The sequence below is a fragment of the Pleurodeles waltl genome, chromosome 5 (genome assembly GCF_031143425.1).
Source record: "Pleurodeles waltl isolate 20211129_DDA chromosome 5, aPleWal1.hap1.20221129, whole genome shotgun sequence".
Classification (NCBI taxonomy): domain Eukaryota; kingdom Metazoa; phylum Chordata; class Amphibia; order Caudata; family Salamandridae; genus Pleurodeles; species Pleurodeles waltl.
This window is the reverse complement of record NC_090444.1, coordinates 501,176,930-501,194,105: the sequence shown is the minus strand read 5'-3', so window position 1 is coordinate 501,194,105 and position 17,176 is coordinate 501,176,930.

Genomic DNA, 17,176 nt, shown 5'->3' with positions numbered 1-17,176 from the left:
GTGTTTTTTGCAAAGTGCCTACCTGTAGATTTTGGCCTCTAGCTCAGCCGGCACCTAGGGAAACCTACCAAACCTGTGCATTTCTGAAAACTAGAGGCCTAGGGGAATACAAGATGGGGTGACTTGGGTGGCTCGGACCAGGTTCTGTTACCCAGAATCCTTTGCAAACTTCAAAATTTGGCTAAAAAAACACATGTTCCTCACAATTCTGTGGCAGAAAGTTCTGGAATCTGAGAGGAGCCACAAATTTCCTTCCACCCAGCGTTCCCCCAAGTCTCCCGATAAAAATGATACCTCACTTGTGTGGGTAGGCCTAGCGCCCGCGACAGGAAACGCCCCAAAGCGCAACGTGGACACCTCCAAATTTTTGAAAGAAAACAGAGGTGTTTTTTGCAAAGTGCCTACCTGTAGATTTTGGCCTCTAGCTCAGCCGGCACCTAAGGAAACCTACCAGACCTGTGCATTTCTGAAAACTAGAGACGAAGGGGAATCCAAGATGGGGTGATTTGTGTGGCTCTGACCAGGTTCTGTTACCCAGAATCCTTTGCAAACCTCTCAACATTTGGCTAAAAAAATACATGTTCCTCACATTTCTGTGGCAGAAAGTTTTGGAATCTGAGAGGAGCCACAAATTTCCTTCCACCCAGCGTTCCCACAAGTCTCCCGATAAAAATTATACCTCACTTGTGTGGGTAGGCCTAGCGCCCGCGACAGGAAACGCCCCAAAGCGCAACGTGGACACATCCACATTTTTTAAAGAAAACAGAGGTGTTTTTTGCAAAGTGCCTACCTGTAGATTTTGGCCTCTAGCTCAGCCGGCACCTTGGGAAACCTACCAAACCTGTGCATTTCTGAAAACTAGAGACGTAGGGGAATCCAAGATGGTGTGACTTGTGTGGCTCGGACCAGGTTCTGTTACCCAGAATCCTTTGCAAACCTCAAAATTTGGCTTAAAAAAACACATGTTCCTCACATTTCTGTGGCAGAAAGTTCTGGAATCTGAGAGGAGCCACAAATTTCCTTCCACCCAGCGTTCTCCCAAGTCTCTCGATAAAAATTATACCTCACTTGTGTGGGTAGGCCTAGCGCCCGCGACAGGAAACGCCCCAAAGCGCAACGTGGACACATCCAAATTTTTGAAAGAAAACAGAGGTGTTTTTTGCAAAGTGCCTGCCTGTAGATTTTGGCCTCTAGCTCAGCCGGCACCTAGGGAAACCTACCAAACCTGTGCATTTCTGAAATCTAAAGACCTAGGGGAATCCAAGATGGGGTGACTTGGGTGGCTCGGACCAGGTTCTGTTACCCAGAATACTTTGCAAACCTCAAAATTTGGCGAAAAAACACATGTTCCTCAAATTTCTGTGGCAGAAAGTTCTGGAATCTGAGAGGAGCCACTAATTTCCTTCCACCCAGCGTTCCCCCAAGTCTCCCGATAAAAATGATACCTCACTTGTGTGGGTAGGCCTAGCGCCCGCGACAGGAAACGCCCCAAAGCACAATGTGGACCCATCCAAATTTTTGAAAGAAAACAGAGGTGTTTTTTGCAAAGTGCCTACCTGTAGATTTTGGCCTCTAGCTCAGCCGGCACCTAGGGAAACCTACCAAACCTGTGCATTTCTGAAAACTAGAGACCAAGGGGAATCCAAGAAGGGGTGACTTGTGTGGCTCTGACCAGGTTCTGTTACCCAGAATCCTTTGCAAACCTCAAAATTTCGCTAAAAAACCGCATGTTTCTCACATTTCTGTTGCAGAAAGTTCTGGAATCTGAGAGGAGACACGAATTTCCTTCCACCCAGCGTTCCCCCAAGTCTCCCGATAAAAATGATACCTCACTTGTGTGGGTAGGCCTAGCGCCCGTGACAGGAAACGCCCCAAAGCGCAACGTGGACACATCCAAATTTTTGAAAGAAAACAGAGGTGTTTTTTGCAAAGTGCCTACCTGTAGATTTTGGCCTCTAGCTCAGCCGGCACCTAGGGAAACCTACCAAACCTGTGCATTTCTGAAAACTAGAGACCTAGGGGAATACAAGATGGGGTGACTTGGGTGGCTCGGACCAGGTTCTGTTACCCAGAATCCTTTGCAAACCTCAAAATTTGGCTAAAAAAACACATGTTCCTCACAATTCTGTGGCAGAAAGTTCTGGAATCTGAGAGGAGCCACAAATTTCCTTCCACCCAGCGTTCCCCCAAGTCTCCCGATAAAAATGATACCTCACTTGTGTGGGTAGGCCTAGCGCCCGTGACAGGAAACGCCCCAAAGCGCAACGTGGACACATCCAAATTTTTGAAAGAAAACAGAGGTGTTTTTTGCAAAGTGCCTACCTGTAGATTTTGGCCTCTAGCTCAGCCGGCACCTAGGGAAACCTACCAAACCTGTGCATTTCTGAAAACTAGAGGCCTAGGGGAATACAAGATGGGGTGACTTGGGTGGCTCGGACCAGGTTCTGTTACCCAGAATCCTTTGCAAACCTCAAAATTTGGCTAAAAAAACACATGTTCCTCACAATTCTGTGGCAGAAAGTTCTGGAATCTGAGAGGAGCCACAAATTTCCTTCCACCCAGCGTTCCCCCAAGTCTCCCGATAAAAATTATACCTCACTTGTGTGGGTAGGCCTAGCGCCCGCGACAGGAAACGCCCCAAAGCGCAACGTGGACACCTCCAAATTTTTGAAAGAAAACAGAGGTGTTTTTTGCAAAGTGCCTACCTGTAGATTTTGGCCTCTAGCTCAGCCGGCACCTAAGGAAACCTACCAGACCTGTGCATTTCTGAAAACTAGAGACGAAGGGGAATCCAAGATGGGGTGATTTGTGTGGCTCTGACCAGGTTCTGTTACCCAGAATCCTTTGCAAACCTCTCAACATTTGGCTAAAAAAATACATGTTCCTCACATTTCTGTGGCAGAAAGTTTTGGAATCTGAGAGGAGCCACAAATTTCCTTCCACCCAGCGTTCCCACAAGTCTCCCGATAAAAATGATACCTCACTTGTGTGGGTAGGCCTAGCGCCCGCGACAGGAAACGCCCCAAAGTGCAACGTGGACACATCCACATTTTTTAAAGAAAACAGAGGTGTTTTTTGCAAAGTGCCTACCTGTAGATTTTGGCCTCTAGCTCAGCCGGCACCTTGGGAAACCTACCAAACCTGTGCATTTCTGAAAACTAGAGACGTAGGGGAGTCCAAGATGGTGTGACTTGTGTGGCTCGGACCAGGTTCTGTTACCCAGAATCCTTTGCAAATCTCAAAATTTGGCTTAAAAAACACATGTTCCTCACATTTCTGTGGCAGAAAGTTCTGGAATCTGAGAGGAGCCACAAATTTCCTTCCACCCAGCGTTCTTCCAAGTCTCTCGATAAAAATTATACCTCACTTGTGTGGGTAGGCCTAGCGCCCGCGACAGGAAACGCCCCAAAGGGCAACGTGGACACATCCAAATTTTTGAAAGAAAACAGAGGTGTTTTTTGCAAAGTGCCTACCTGTAGATTTTGGCCTCTAGCTCAGCCGGCACCTAGGGAAACCTACCAAACCTGTGCATTTCTGAAATCTAAAGACCTAGGGGAATCCAAGATGGGGTGACTTGGGTGGCTCGGACCAGGTTCTGTTACCCAGAATCCTTTGCAAACCTCAAAATTTGGCTAAAAAAACACATGTTCCTCACAATTCTGTGGCAGAAAGTTCTGGAATCTGAGAGGAGCCACAAATTTCCTTCCACCCAGCGTTCCCCCAAGTCTCCCGATAAAAATGATACCTCACTTGTGTGGGTAGGCCTAGCGCCCGCGACAGGAAACGCCCCAAAGCGCAACGTGGACACCTCCAAATTTTTGAAAGAAAACAGAGGTGTTTTTTGCAAAGTGCCTACCTGTAGATTTTGGCCTCTAGCTCAGCCGGCACCTAAGGAAACCTACCAGACCTGTGCATTCCTGAAAACTAGAGACGAAGGGGAATCCAAGATGGGGTGATTTGTGTGGCTCTGACCAGGTTCTGTTACCCAGAATCCTTTGCAAACCTCAACATTTGGCTAAAAAAACACATGTTCCTCACATTTCTGTGGCAGAAAGTTTTGGAATCTGAGAGGAGCCACAAATTTCCTTCCACCCAGCGTTCCCACAAGTCTCCCGATAAAAATGATACCTCTCTTGTGTGGGTAGGCCTAGCGCCCGCGACAGGAAACGCCCCATAGCGCAACGTGGACACATCCAAATTTTTTAAAGAAAACAGAGGTGTTTTTTGCAAAGTGCCTACCTGTAGATTTTGGCCTCTAGCTCAGCCGGCACCTAAGGAAACCTACCAAACCTGTGCATTTCTGAAAACTAGAGACGTAGGGGAATCCAAGATTGTGTGACTTGTGTGGCTCGGACCAGGTTCTGTTACCCAGAATCCTTTGCAAACCTCAAAATTTGGCTTAAAAAAACACATGTTCCTCACATTTCTGTGGCAGAAAGTTCTGGAATCTGAGAGGAGCCACAAATTTCCTTCCACCCAGCGTTTCCCCAAGTCTCCCGATAAAAATTATACCTCACTTGTGTGGGTAGGCCTAGCGCCCGCGACAGGAAACGCCCCAAAGCGCAACGTGGACACATCCAAATTTTTGAAAGAAAACAGAGGTGTTTTTTTGCAAAGTGCCTACCTGTAGATTTTGTCCTCTAGCTCAGCCGGCACCTAGGGAAACCTACCAAACCTGTGCATTACTGAAAACTAGAGACCTAGGGGAATCCAAGATGGGGTGACATGTGTGGCTCGGACCAGGTTCTGTTACCCAGAATCCTTTGCAAACCTCAAAATTTGGCTAAAAAAACACATGTTCCTCACATTTCTGTGGCAGAAAGTTCTGGAATCTGAGAGGAGCCACAAATTTCCTTCCACCCAGCGTTCCCCCAAGTATCCCGATAAAAATGATACCTCACTTGAGTGGGTAGGCCTAGCGCCCGCGACAGGAAACGCCCCAAAGCACAATGTGGACACATCCAAATTTTTGAAAGAAAACAGAGGTGTTTTTTGCAAAGTGCCTACCTGTAGATTTTGGCCTCTAGCTCAGCCGGCACCTAGGGAAACCTACCAAACCTGTGCATTTCTGAAAACTAGAGACCAAGGGAAATCCAAGATGGGGTGACTTGTGTGGCTCTGACCATGTTCTGTTACCCAGAATCCTTTGCAAGCCTCAAAATTTGGCTAAAAAAACACATGTTCCTCACATTTCTGTGGCAGAAAGTTCTGGAATCTGAGAGGAGCCACAAATTTCATTCCACCCAGCGTTCCCTCAAGTCTCCCGATAAAAATGATACCTCACTTGTGTGGGTAGGCCTAGTGCCCGCGACAGGAAATGCCCCAAAGCGCAACGTGGACACATCCAAATTTTTGAAAGAAAACAGAGGTGTTTTTTGCGAAGTGCCTACCTGTAGATTTTAGCCTCTAGCTCAGCCGGCACCTAGGGAAACCTACCAAACCTGTGCATGTCTGAAAACTAGAGACCTAGGGGAATCCAAGAAGGGGTGACTTGTGTGGCTCGGACCAGGTTCTGTTACTCAGAATCCTTTGCAAACCTCAAAATTAGGCTTAAAAAAACATATGTTCCTCACATTTCTGTGGCAGAAAGTTCTGGAATCTGAGAGGAGCCACGAATTTCCTTCCACCCAGCGTTCCCCCAAGTCTCCAGATAAAAATTATACCTCACTTGTGTGGGTAGGCCTAGCGCCCGCGACAGGAAACGCCCCAAAGCGCAACGTGGACACATCCAAATTTTTGAAAGAAAACAGAGGTCTTTTTTTGCAAAGTGCCTACCTGTAGATTTTGGCCTCTAGCTCAGCCGGCACCTAGGGAAACCTACCAAACCTGTGCATTTCTGAAAACTAGAGACCTAGGGGAATCCAAGATGGGGTGACATGTGTGGCTCTGACCAGGTTCTGTTACCCAGAATCCTTTGCAAACCTCAAAATTTGGCTAAAAAAACACATGTTCCTCACATTTCTGTGGCAGAAAGTTCTGGAATCTGAGAGGAGCCACAAATTTCCTTCCACCCAGCGTTCCCACAAGTCTCCTGATAAAAATGATACCTCTCTTGTGTGGGTAGGCCTAGCGCCTGCGACAGGAAACGCCCCAAAGCACAATGTGGACACATCCAAATTTTTGAAAGAAAACAGAGGTGTTTTTTGCAAAGTGCCTACCTGTAGATTTTGGCCTCTAGCTCAGCCGGCACCTTGGGAAACCTACCAAACCTGTGCATTTCTGAAAACTAGAGACGTAGGGGAGTCCAAGATGGTGTGACTTGTGTGGCTCGGACCAGGTTCTGTTACCCAGAATCCTTTGCAAATCTCAAAATTTGGCTTAAAAAAACACATGTTCCTCACATTTCTGTGGCAGAAAGTTCTGGAATCTGAGAGGAGCCACAAATTTCCTTCCACCCAGCGTTCTCCCAAGTCTCTCGATCAAAATTATACCTCACTTGTGTGGGTAGGCCTAGCGCCCGCGACAGGAAACGCCCCAAAGGGCAACGTGGACACATCCAAATTTTTGAAAGAAAACAGAGGTGTTTTTTGCAAAGTGCCTACCTGTAGATTTTGGCCTCTAGCTCAGCCGGCACCTAGGGAAACCTACCAAACCTGTGCATTTCTGAAATCTAAAGACCTAGGGGAATCCAAGATGGGGTGACTTGGGTGGCTCGGACCAGGTTCTGTTACCCAGAATCCTTTGCAAACTTCAAAATTTGGCTAAAAAAACACATGTTCCTCACAATTCTGTGGCAGAAAGTTCTGGAATCTGAGAGGAGCCACAAATTTCCTTCCACCCAGCGTTCCCCCAAGTCTCCCGATAAAAATGATACCTCACTTGTGTGGGTAGGCCTAGCGCCCGCGACAGGAAACGCCCCAAAGCGCAACGTGGACACCTCCAAATTTTTGAAAGAAAACAGAGGTGTTTTTTGCAAAGTGCCTACCTGTAGATTTTGGCCTCTAGCTCAGCCGGCACCTAAGGAAACCTACCAGACCTGTGCATTTCTGAAAACTAGAGACGAAGGGGAATCCAAGATGGGGTGATTTGTGTGGCTCTGACCAGGTTCTGTTACCCAGAATCCTTTGCAAACCTCTCAACATTTGGCTAAAAAAATACATGTTCCTCACATTTCTGTGGCAGAAAGTTTTGGAATCTGAGAGGAGCCACAAATTTCCTTCCACCCAGCGTTCCCACAAGTCTCCCGATAAAAATTATACCTCACTTGTGTGGGTAGGCCTAGCGCCCGCGACAGGAAACGCCCCAAAGCGCAACGTGGACACATCCACATTTTTTAAAGAAAACAGAGGTGTTTTTTGCAAAGTGCCTACCTGTAGATTTTGGCCTCTAGCTCAGCCGGCACCTTGGGAAACCTACCAAACCTGTGCATTTCTGAAAACTAGAGACGTAGGGGAATCCAAGATGGTGTGACTTGTGTGGCTCGGACCAGGTTCTGTTACCCAGAATCCTTTGCAAACCTCAAAATTTGGCTTAAAAAAACACATGTTCCTCACATTTCTGTGGCAGAAAGTTCTGGAATCTGAGAGGAGCCACAAATTTCCTTCCACCCAGCGTTCTCCCAAGTCTCTCGATAAAAATTATACCTCACTTGTGTGGGTAGGCCTAGCGCCCGCGACAGGAAACGCCCCAAAGCGCAACGTGGACACATCCAAATTTTTGAAAGAAAACAGAGGTGTTTTTTGCAAAGTGCCTGCCTGTAGATTTTGGCCTCTAGCTCAGCCGGCACCTAGGGAAACCTACCAAACCTGTGCATTTCTGAAATCTAAAGACCTAGGGGAATCCAAGATGGGGTGACTTGGGTGGCTCGGACCAGGTTCTGTTACCCAGAATACTTTGCAAACCTCAAAATTTGGCGAAAAAACACATGTTCCTCAAATTTCTGTGGCAGAAAGTTCTGGAATCTGAGAGGAGCCACTAATTTCCTTCCACCCAGCGTTCCCCCAAGTCTCCCGATAAAAATGATACCTCACTTGTGTGGGTAGGCCTAGCGCCCGCGACAGGAAACGCCCCAAAGCACAATGTGGACCCATCCAAATTTTTCAAAGAAAACAGAGGTGTTTTTTGCAAAGTGCCTACCTGTAGATTTTGGCCTCTAGCTCAGCCGGCACCTAGGGAAACCTACCAAACCTGTGCATTTCTGAAAACTAGAGACCAAGGGGAATCCAAGAAGGGGTGACTTGTGTGGCTCTGACCAGGTTCTGTTACCCAGAATCCTTTGCAAACCTCAAAATTTCGCTGAAAAAACACATGTTTCTCACATTTCTGTTGCAGAAAGTTCTGGAATCTGAGAGGAGACACGAATTTCCTTCCACCCAGCGTTCCCCCAAGTCTCCCGATAAAAATGATACCTCACTTGTGTGGGTAGGCCTAGCGCCCGTGACAGGAAACGCCCCAAAGCGCAACGTGGACACATCCAAATTTTTGAAAGAAAACAGAGGTATTTTTTGCAACGTGCCTACCTGTAGATTTTGGCCTCTAGCTCAGCCGGCACCTAGGGAAACCTACCAAACCTGTGCATTTCTGAAAACTAGAGACCTAGGGGAATACAAGATGGGGTGACTTGGGTGGCTCGGACCAGGTTCTGTTACCCAGAATCCTTTGCAAACCTCAAAATTTGGCTAAAAAAACACATGTTCCTCACAATTCTGTGGCAGAAAGTTCTGGAATCTGAGAGGAGCCACAAATTTCCTTCCACCCAGCGTTCCCCCAAGTCTCCCGATAAAAATGATACCTCACTTGTGTGGGTAGGCCTAGCGCCCGTGACAGGAAACGCCCCAAAGCGCAACGTAGACACATCCAAATTTTTGAAAGAAAACAGAGGTGTTTTTTGGCAAAGTGCCTACCTGTAGATTTTGGCCTCTAGCTCAGCCGGCACCTAGGGAAACCTACCAAACCTGTGCATTTCTGAAAACTAGAGACCTAGGGGAATCCAAGATGGGGTGACTTGTGTGGCTCAGACCAGGTTCTGTTACCCAGAATCCTTTGCAAACCTCAAAATGTGGCAAAAAAACACATGTTCCTCACATTTCTGTGGCAGAAAGTTCTGGAATCTGAGAGGAGCCACAAATTTCCTTCCACCCAGCGTTCTTCCAAGTCTCTCGATAAAAATTATACCTCACTTGTGTGGGTAGGCCTAGCGCCCGCGACAGGAAACGCCCCAAAGGGCAACGTGGACACATCCAAATTTTTGAAAGAAAACAGAGGTGTTTTTAGCAAAGTGCCTACCTGTAGATTTTGGCCTCTAGCTCAGCCGGCACCTAGGGAAACCTACCAAACCTGTGCATTTCTGAAATCTAAAGACCTAGGGGAATCCAAGATGGGGTGACTTGGGTGGCTCGGACCAGGTTCTGTTACCCAGAATCCTTTGCAAACCTCAAAATTTGGCTAAAAAAACACATGTTCCTCACAATTCTGTGGCAGAAAGTTCTGGAATCTGAGAGGAGCCACAAATTTCCTTCCACCCAGCGTTCCCCCAAGTCTCCCGATAAAAATGATACCTCACTTGTGTGGGTAGGCCTAGCGCCCGCGACAGGAAACGCCCCAAAGCGCAACGTGGACACCTCCAAATTTTTGAAAGAAAACAGAGGTGTTTTTTGCAAAGTGCCTACCTGTAGATTTTGGCCTCTAGCTCAGCCGGCACCTAAGGAAACCTACCAGACCTGTGCATTCCTGAAAACTAGAGACGAAGGGGAATCCAAGATGGGGTGATTTGTGTGGCTCTGACCAGGTTCTGTTACCCAGAATCCTTTGCAAACCTCAACATTTGGCTAAAAAAACACATGTTCCTCACATTTCTGTGGCAGAAAGTTTTGGAATCTGAGAGGAGCCACAAATTTCCTTCCACCCAGCGTTCCCACAAGTCTCCCGATAAAAATGATACCTCTCTTGTGTGGGTAGGCCTAGCGCCCGCGACAGGAAACGCCCCATAGCGCAACGTGGACACATCCAAATTTTTGAAAGAAAACAGAGGTGTTTTTTGCAAAGTGCCTACCTGTAGATTTTGGCCTCTAGCTCAGCCGGCACCTAAGGAAACCTACCAAACCTGTGCATTTCTGAAAACTAGAGACGTAGGGGAATCCAAGATTGTGTGACTTGTGTGGCTCAGACCAGGTTCTGTTACCCAGAATCCTTTGCAAACCTCAAAATTTGGCTTAAAAAAACACATGTTCCTCACATTTCTGTGGCAGAAAGTTCTGGAATCTGAGAGGAGCCACAAATTTCCTTCCACCCAGCGTTCCCCCAAGTATCCCGATAAAAATGATACCTCACTTGAGTGGGTAGGCCTAGCGCCCGCGACAGGAAACGCCCCAAAGCACAATGTGGACACATCCAAATTTTTGAAAGAAAACAGAGGTGTTTTTTGCAAAGTGCCTACCTGTAGATTTTGGCCTCTAGCTCAGCCGGCACCTAGGGAAACCTACCAAACCTGTGCATTTCTGAAAACTAGAGACCAAGGGAAATCCAAGATGGGGTGACTTGTGTGGCTCTGACCATGTTCTGTTACCCAGAATCCTTTGCAAGCCTCAAAATTTGGCTAAAAAAACACATGTTCCTCACATTTCTGTGGCAGAAAGTTCTGGAATCTGAGAGGAGCCACAAATTTCATTCCACCCAGCGTTCCCTCAAGTCTCCCGATAAAAATGATACCTCACTTGAGTGGGTAGGCCTAGCGCCCGCGACAGGAAACGCCCCAAAGCACAATGTGGACACATCCAAATTTTTGAAAGAAAACAGAGGTGTTTTTTGCAAAGTGCCTACCTGTAGATTTTGGCCTCTAGCTCAGCCGGCACCTAGGGAAACCTACCAAACCTGTGCATTTCTGAAAACTAGAAACCAAGGGAAATCCAAGATGGGGTGACTTGTGTGGCTCTGACCATGTTCTGTTACCCAGAATCCTTTGCAAACCTCAAAATTTGGCTAAAAAAACACATGTTCCTCACATTTCTGTGGCAGAAAGTTCTGGAATCTGAGAGGAGCCACAAATTTCCTTCCACCCTACGTTCCCACAAGTCTCCCGATAAAAATGATACCTCACTTGTGTGGGTAGGCCTAGTGCCCGCGAACGGAAATGCCCCAAAGCGCAACGTGGACACATCCAAATTTTTGAAAGAAAACAGAGGTGTTTTTTGCGAAGTGCCTACCTGTAGATTTTGGCCTCTAGCTCAGCCGGCACCTAGGGAAACCTACCAAACCTGTGCATGTCTGAAAACTAGAGACCTAGGGGAATCCAAGAAGGGGTGACTTGTGTGGCTCGGACCAGGTTCTGTTACTCAGAATCCTTTGCAAACCTCAAAATTAGGCTTAAAAAAACACATGTTCCTCACATTTCTGTGGCAGAAAGTTCTGGAATCTGAGAGGAGCCACAAATTTCCTTCCACCCAGCGTTCCCCCAAGTCTCCCGATAAAAATTATACCTCACTTGTGTGGGTAGGCCTAGCGCCCGCGACAGGAAACGCCCCAAAGCGCAACGTGGACACATCCAAATTTTTGAAAGAAAACAGAAGTGTTTTTTTGCAAAGTGCCTACCTGTAGATTTTGTCCTCTAGCTCAGCCGGCACCTAGGGAAACCTACCAAACCTGTGCATTTCTGAAAACTAGAGACCTAGGGGAATCCAAGATGGGGTGACATGTGTGGCTCGGACCAGGTTCTGTTACTGAGAATCCTTTGCAAACCTCAAAATTTGGCTAAAAAAACACATGTTCCTCACATTTCTGTGGCAGAAAGTTCTGGAATCTGAGAGGAGCCACAAATTTCCTTCCACCCAGCGTTCCCCCAAGTCTCCCGATAAAAATGATACCTCACTTGAGTGGGTAGGCCTAGCGCCCGCGACAGGAAACGCCCCAAAGCACAATGTGGACACATCCAAATTTTTGAAAGAAAACAGAGGTGTTTTTTGCAAAGTGCCTACCTGTAGATTTTGGCCTCTAGCTCAGCCGGCACCTAGGGAAACCTACCAAACCTGTGCATGTCTGAAAACTAGAGACCTAGGGGAATCCAAGAAGGGGTGACTTGTTTGGCTCGGACCAGGTTCTGTTACTCAGAATCCTTTGCAAACCTCAAAATTAGGCTTAAAAAAACACATGTTCCTCACATTTCTGTGGCAGAAAGTTCTGGAATCTGAGAGGAGCCACAAATTTCCTTCCACCCAGCGTTTCCCCAAGTCTCCCGATAAAAATTATACCTCACTTGTGTGGGTAGGCCTAGCGCCCGCGACAGGAAACGCCCCAAAGCGCAACGTGGACACATCCAAATTTTTGAAAGAAAACAGAGGTGTTTTTTTGCAAAGTGCCTACCTGTAGATTTTGTCCTCTAGCTCAGCCGGCACCTAGGGAAACCTACCAAACCTGTGCATGTCTGAAAACTAGAGACGAAGGGGAATCCAAGATTGTGTGACTTGTGTGGCTCGGACCAGGTTGTGTTACCCAGAATCCTTTGCAAACCTCAAAATTTGGCTTAAAAAAACACATGTTCCTCACATTTCTGTGGCAGAAAGTTCTGGAATCTGAGAGGAGCCACAAATTTCCTTCCACCCAGCGTTTCCCCAAGTCTCCCGATAAAAATTATACCTCACTTGTGTGGGTAGGCCTAGCGCCCGCGACAGGAAACGCCCCAAAGCGCAACGTGGACACATCCAAATTTTTGAAAGAAAACAGAGGTGTTTTTTTGCAAAGTGCCTACCTGTAGATTTTGTCCTCTAGCTCAGCCGGCACCTAGGGAAACCTACCAAACCTGTGCATTACTGAAAACTAGAGACCTAGGGGAATCCAAGATGGGGTGACATGTGTGGCTCGGACCAGGTTCTGTTACCCAGAATCCTTTGCAAACCTCAAAATTTGGCTAAAAAAACACATGTTCCTCACATTTCTGTGGCAGAAAGTTCTGGAATCTGAGAGGAGCCACAAATTTCCTTCCACCCAGCGTTCCCCCAAGTATCCCGATAAAAATGATACCTCACTTGAGTGGGTAGGCCTAGCGCCCGCGACAGGAAACGCCCCAAAGCACAATGTGGACACATCCAAATTTTTGAAAGAAAACAGAGGTGTTTTTTGCAAAGTGCCTACCTGTAGATTTTGGCCTCTAGCTCAGCCGGCACCTAGGGAAACCTACCAAACCTGTGCATTTCTGAAAACTAGAGACCAAGGGAAATCCAAGATGGGGTGACTTGTGTGGCTCTGACCATGTTCTGTTACCCAGAATCCTTTGCAAGCCTCAAAATTTGGCTAAAAAAACACATGTTCCTCACATTTCTGTGGCAGAAAGTTCTGGAATCTGAGAGGAGCCACAAATTTCATTCCACCCAGCGTTCCCTCAAGTCTCCCGATAAAAATGATACCTCACTTGTGTGGGTAGGCCTAGTGCCCGCGACAGGAAATGCCCCAAAGCGCAACGTGGACACATCCAAATTTTTGAAAGAAAACAGAGGTGTTTTTTGCGAAGTGCCTACCTGTAGATTTTAGCCTCTAGCTCAGCCGGCACCTAGGGAAACCTACCAAACCTGTGCATGTCTGAAAACTAGAGACCTAGGGGAATCCAAGAAGGGGTGACTTGTGTGGCTCGGACCAGGTTCTGTTACTCAGAATCCTTTGCAAACCTCAAAATTAGGCTTAAAAAAACACATGTTCCTCACATTTCTGTGGCAGAAAGTTCTGGAATCTGAGAGGAGCCACGAATTTCCTTCCACCCAGCGTTCCCCCAAGTCTCCAGATAAAAATTATACCTCACTTGTGTGGGTAGGCCTAGCGCCCGCGACAGGAAATGCCCCAAAGCGCAACGTGGACACATCCAAATTTTTGAAAGAAAACAGAGGTGTTTTTTTGCAAAGTGCCTACCTGTAGATTTTGGCCTCTAGCTCAGCCGGCACCTAGGGAAACCTACCAATCCTGTGCATTTCTGAAAACTAGAGACCTAGGGGAATCCAAGATGGGGTGACTTGTGTGGCTCGGACCAGGTTCTGTTACCCAGAATCCTTTGCAAACCTCAAAATTTGGCTAAAAAAACACATGTTCCTCACATTTCTGTGGCAGAAAGTTCTGGAATCTGAGAGGAGCCACAAATTTCCTTCCACCCAGCGTTCCCCCAAGTCTCCCGATAAAAATGATACCTCACTTGTGTGGGTAGGCCTAGCGCCCGCAACAGGAAACGCCCCAAAGCACAATGTGGACACATCCAAATTTTTGAAAGAAAACAGAGGTGTTTTTTGCAAAGTGCCTACCTGTAGATTTTGGCCTCTAGCTCAGCCGGCACCTAGGGAAACCTACCAAACCTGTGCATTTCTGAAAACTAGAGACCAAGGGGAATCCAAGATGGGGTGACTTATGTGGCTCTGACCAGGTTCTGTTACCCAGAATCCTTTGCAAACCTCAAAATCTGGCCCAAAAAAACACATGTTCCTCACATTTCTGTGGCAGAAAGTTCTGGAATCTGAGAGGAGCCACAAATTTCCTTCCACCCAGCGTTCCCACAAGTCTCCCGATAAAAATGATACCTCACTTGTGTGGGTAGGCCTAGTGCCTGCGACAGGAAACGCCCCAAAGCGCAACGTGGACACATCCAAATTTTTGAAAGAAAACAGAGGTGTTTTTTGCAAAGTGCCTACCTGTAGATTTTGGCCTCTAGCTCAGCCGGCACCTAGGGAAACAAACCAAACCTGTGCATGTCTGAAAACTAGAGACCTAGGGGAATCTAAGAAGGGGTGACTGGTGTGGCTCGGACCAGGTTCTGTTACTCAGAATCCTTTGCAAACCTCAAAATTAGGCTTAAAAAAACACATGTTCCTCACATTTCTGTGGCAGAAAGTTCTGAAATCTGAGAGGAGCCACGAATTTCCTTCCACCCAGCGTTCCCCCAAGTCTCCAGATAAAAATGATACCTCACTTGTGTGGGTAGGCCTAGCGCCCGCGACAGGAAACGCCACAAAGTGCAACGTGGACACATCCAAATTTTTGAAAGAAAACAGAAGTGTTTTTTGCAAAGTGCCTACCTGTAGATTTTGGCCTCTAGCTCAGCCGGCACCTAGGGAAACCTACCAAACCTGTGCATTTCTGAAAACTAGAGACCTAGGGGAATCCAAGATGGGGTGACTTGTGTGGCTCGGACCAGGTTCTGTTACCCAGAATCCTTTGCAAACCTCAAAATGTGGTGAAAAAACACATGTTCCTCACATTTCTGTGGCAGAAAGTTCTGGAATCTGAGAGGAGCCACAAATTTCCTTCCACCCAGCGTTCCCCCAAGTCTCCCGAAAAAATGATACCTCACTTGTGTGGGTAGGCCTAGCGCCCGCGACAGGAAACGCCCCAAAGCACAACGTGGACACATTCAAATATTTGAAAGAAAACAGAGGTGTTTTTTGCAAAGTGCCTACCTGTAGATTTTGGCCTTTAGCTCAGCCGGCACCTAGGGAAACCTACCAAACCTGTGCATTTCTGAAAACTAGAGACCTAGGGGAATCCAAGATGGGGTGACTTGTGTGGCTCGGACCAGGTTCTGTTACCCAGAATCCTTTGCAAACCTCAAAATTTGGCTAAAAAAACACATGTTCCTCATATTTCTGTGGCAGAAAGTTCTGGAATCTGAGAGGAGCCACAAATTTCCTTCCACCCAGCGTTCCCCCAAGTCTCCCAATAAAAATGATACCTCACTTGTGTGGGTAGGCCTAGCGCCCGCGACAGGAAACGCCCCAAAGCACAACGTGGACACATTAAAATTTTTGAAAGAAAACAGAGGTGTTTTTTGCAAAGTGCCTACCTGTAGATTTTGGCCTTTAGCTCAGCCGGCACCTAGGGAAACCTACCAAACCTGTGCATTTCTGAAAACTAGAGACCTAGGGGAATCCAAGATGGGGTGACTTGTGTGGCTCAGACCAGGTTCTGTTACCCAGAATCCTTTGCAAACCTCAAAATTTGGCGAAAAAACACATGTTCCTCACATTTCTGTGGCAGAAAGTTCTGGAATCTGAGAGGAGCCACAAATTTCCTTCCACCCAGCGTTCCCCCAAGTCTCCCGATGAAAATGATACCTCACTTGTGTGGGTAGGTCTAGCGCCCGCGTCAGGAAACGCCCCAAAGCGCAACGTGGACACATCCAAATTTTTGAAAGAAAACAGAGGTGTTTTTTTGCAAAGTGCCTACCTGTAGATTTTGTCCTCTAGCTCAGCCGGCACCTAGGGAAACCTACCAAACCTGTGCATTTCTGAAAACTAGAGACCTAGGGGAATCCAAGATGAGGTGACTTGTGTGGCTCGGACAAGGTTCTGTTACCCAGAATCCTTTGCAAACCTCAAAATTTGGCTAAAAAAACACAAGTTCCTCACATTTCTGTGGCAGAAAGTTCTGGAATCTGAGAGGAGCCACAAATTTCCTTCCACCCAGCGTTCCCCCAAGTCTCCCGGTAAAAATTATACCTCACTTGAGTGGGTAGGCCTAGCGCCCGCGACAGGAAACGCCCCAAAGCACAATGTGGACACATCCAAATTTTTGAAAGAAAACAGAGGTGTTTTTTGCAAAGTGCCTACCTGTAGATTTTGGCCTCTAGCTCAGCCGGCACCTAGGGAAACCTACCAAACCTGTGCATTTCTGAAAACTAGAGATCAAGGGAAATCCAAGATGGGGTGACTTGTGTGGCTCTGACCATGTTCTGTTACCCAGAATCCTTTGCAAACCTCAAAATTTGGCTAAAAAACCACATGTTCCTCACATTTCTGTGGCAGAAAGTTCTGGAATCTGAGAGGAGCCACAAATTTCCTTCCACCCAGCGTTCCCACAAGTCTCCCGATAAAAATGATACCTCACTTGTGTGGGTAGGCCTAGTGCCCGTGACAGGAAATGCCCCAAAGCGCAACGTGGACACATCCAAATTTTTGAAAGAAAACAGAGGTGTTTTTTGCGAAGTGCTTCCTGTAGATTGTGGCCTCTAGCTCAGCCGGCACCTAGGGAAACCTACCAAACCTGTGCATGTCTGAAAACTAGAGACCTAGGGGAATCCAAGAAGGGGTGACTTGTATGGCTCGGACCAGTTTCTGTTACTCAGAATCCTTTGCAAACCTCAAAATTAGGCTTAAAAAAACACATGTTCCTCACATTTCTGTGGCAGAAAGTTCTGGAATCTGAGAGGAGCCACAAATTTCCTTCCACCCAGCGTTCACCCAAGTCTCCCGATAAAAATGATACCTCACTTGAG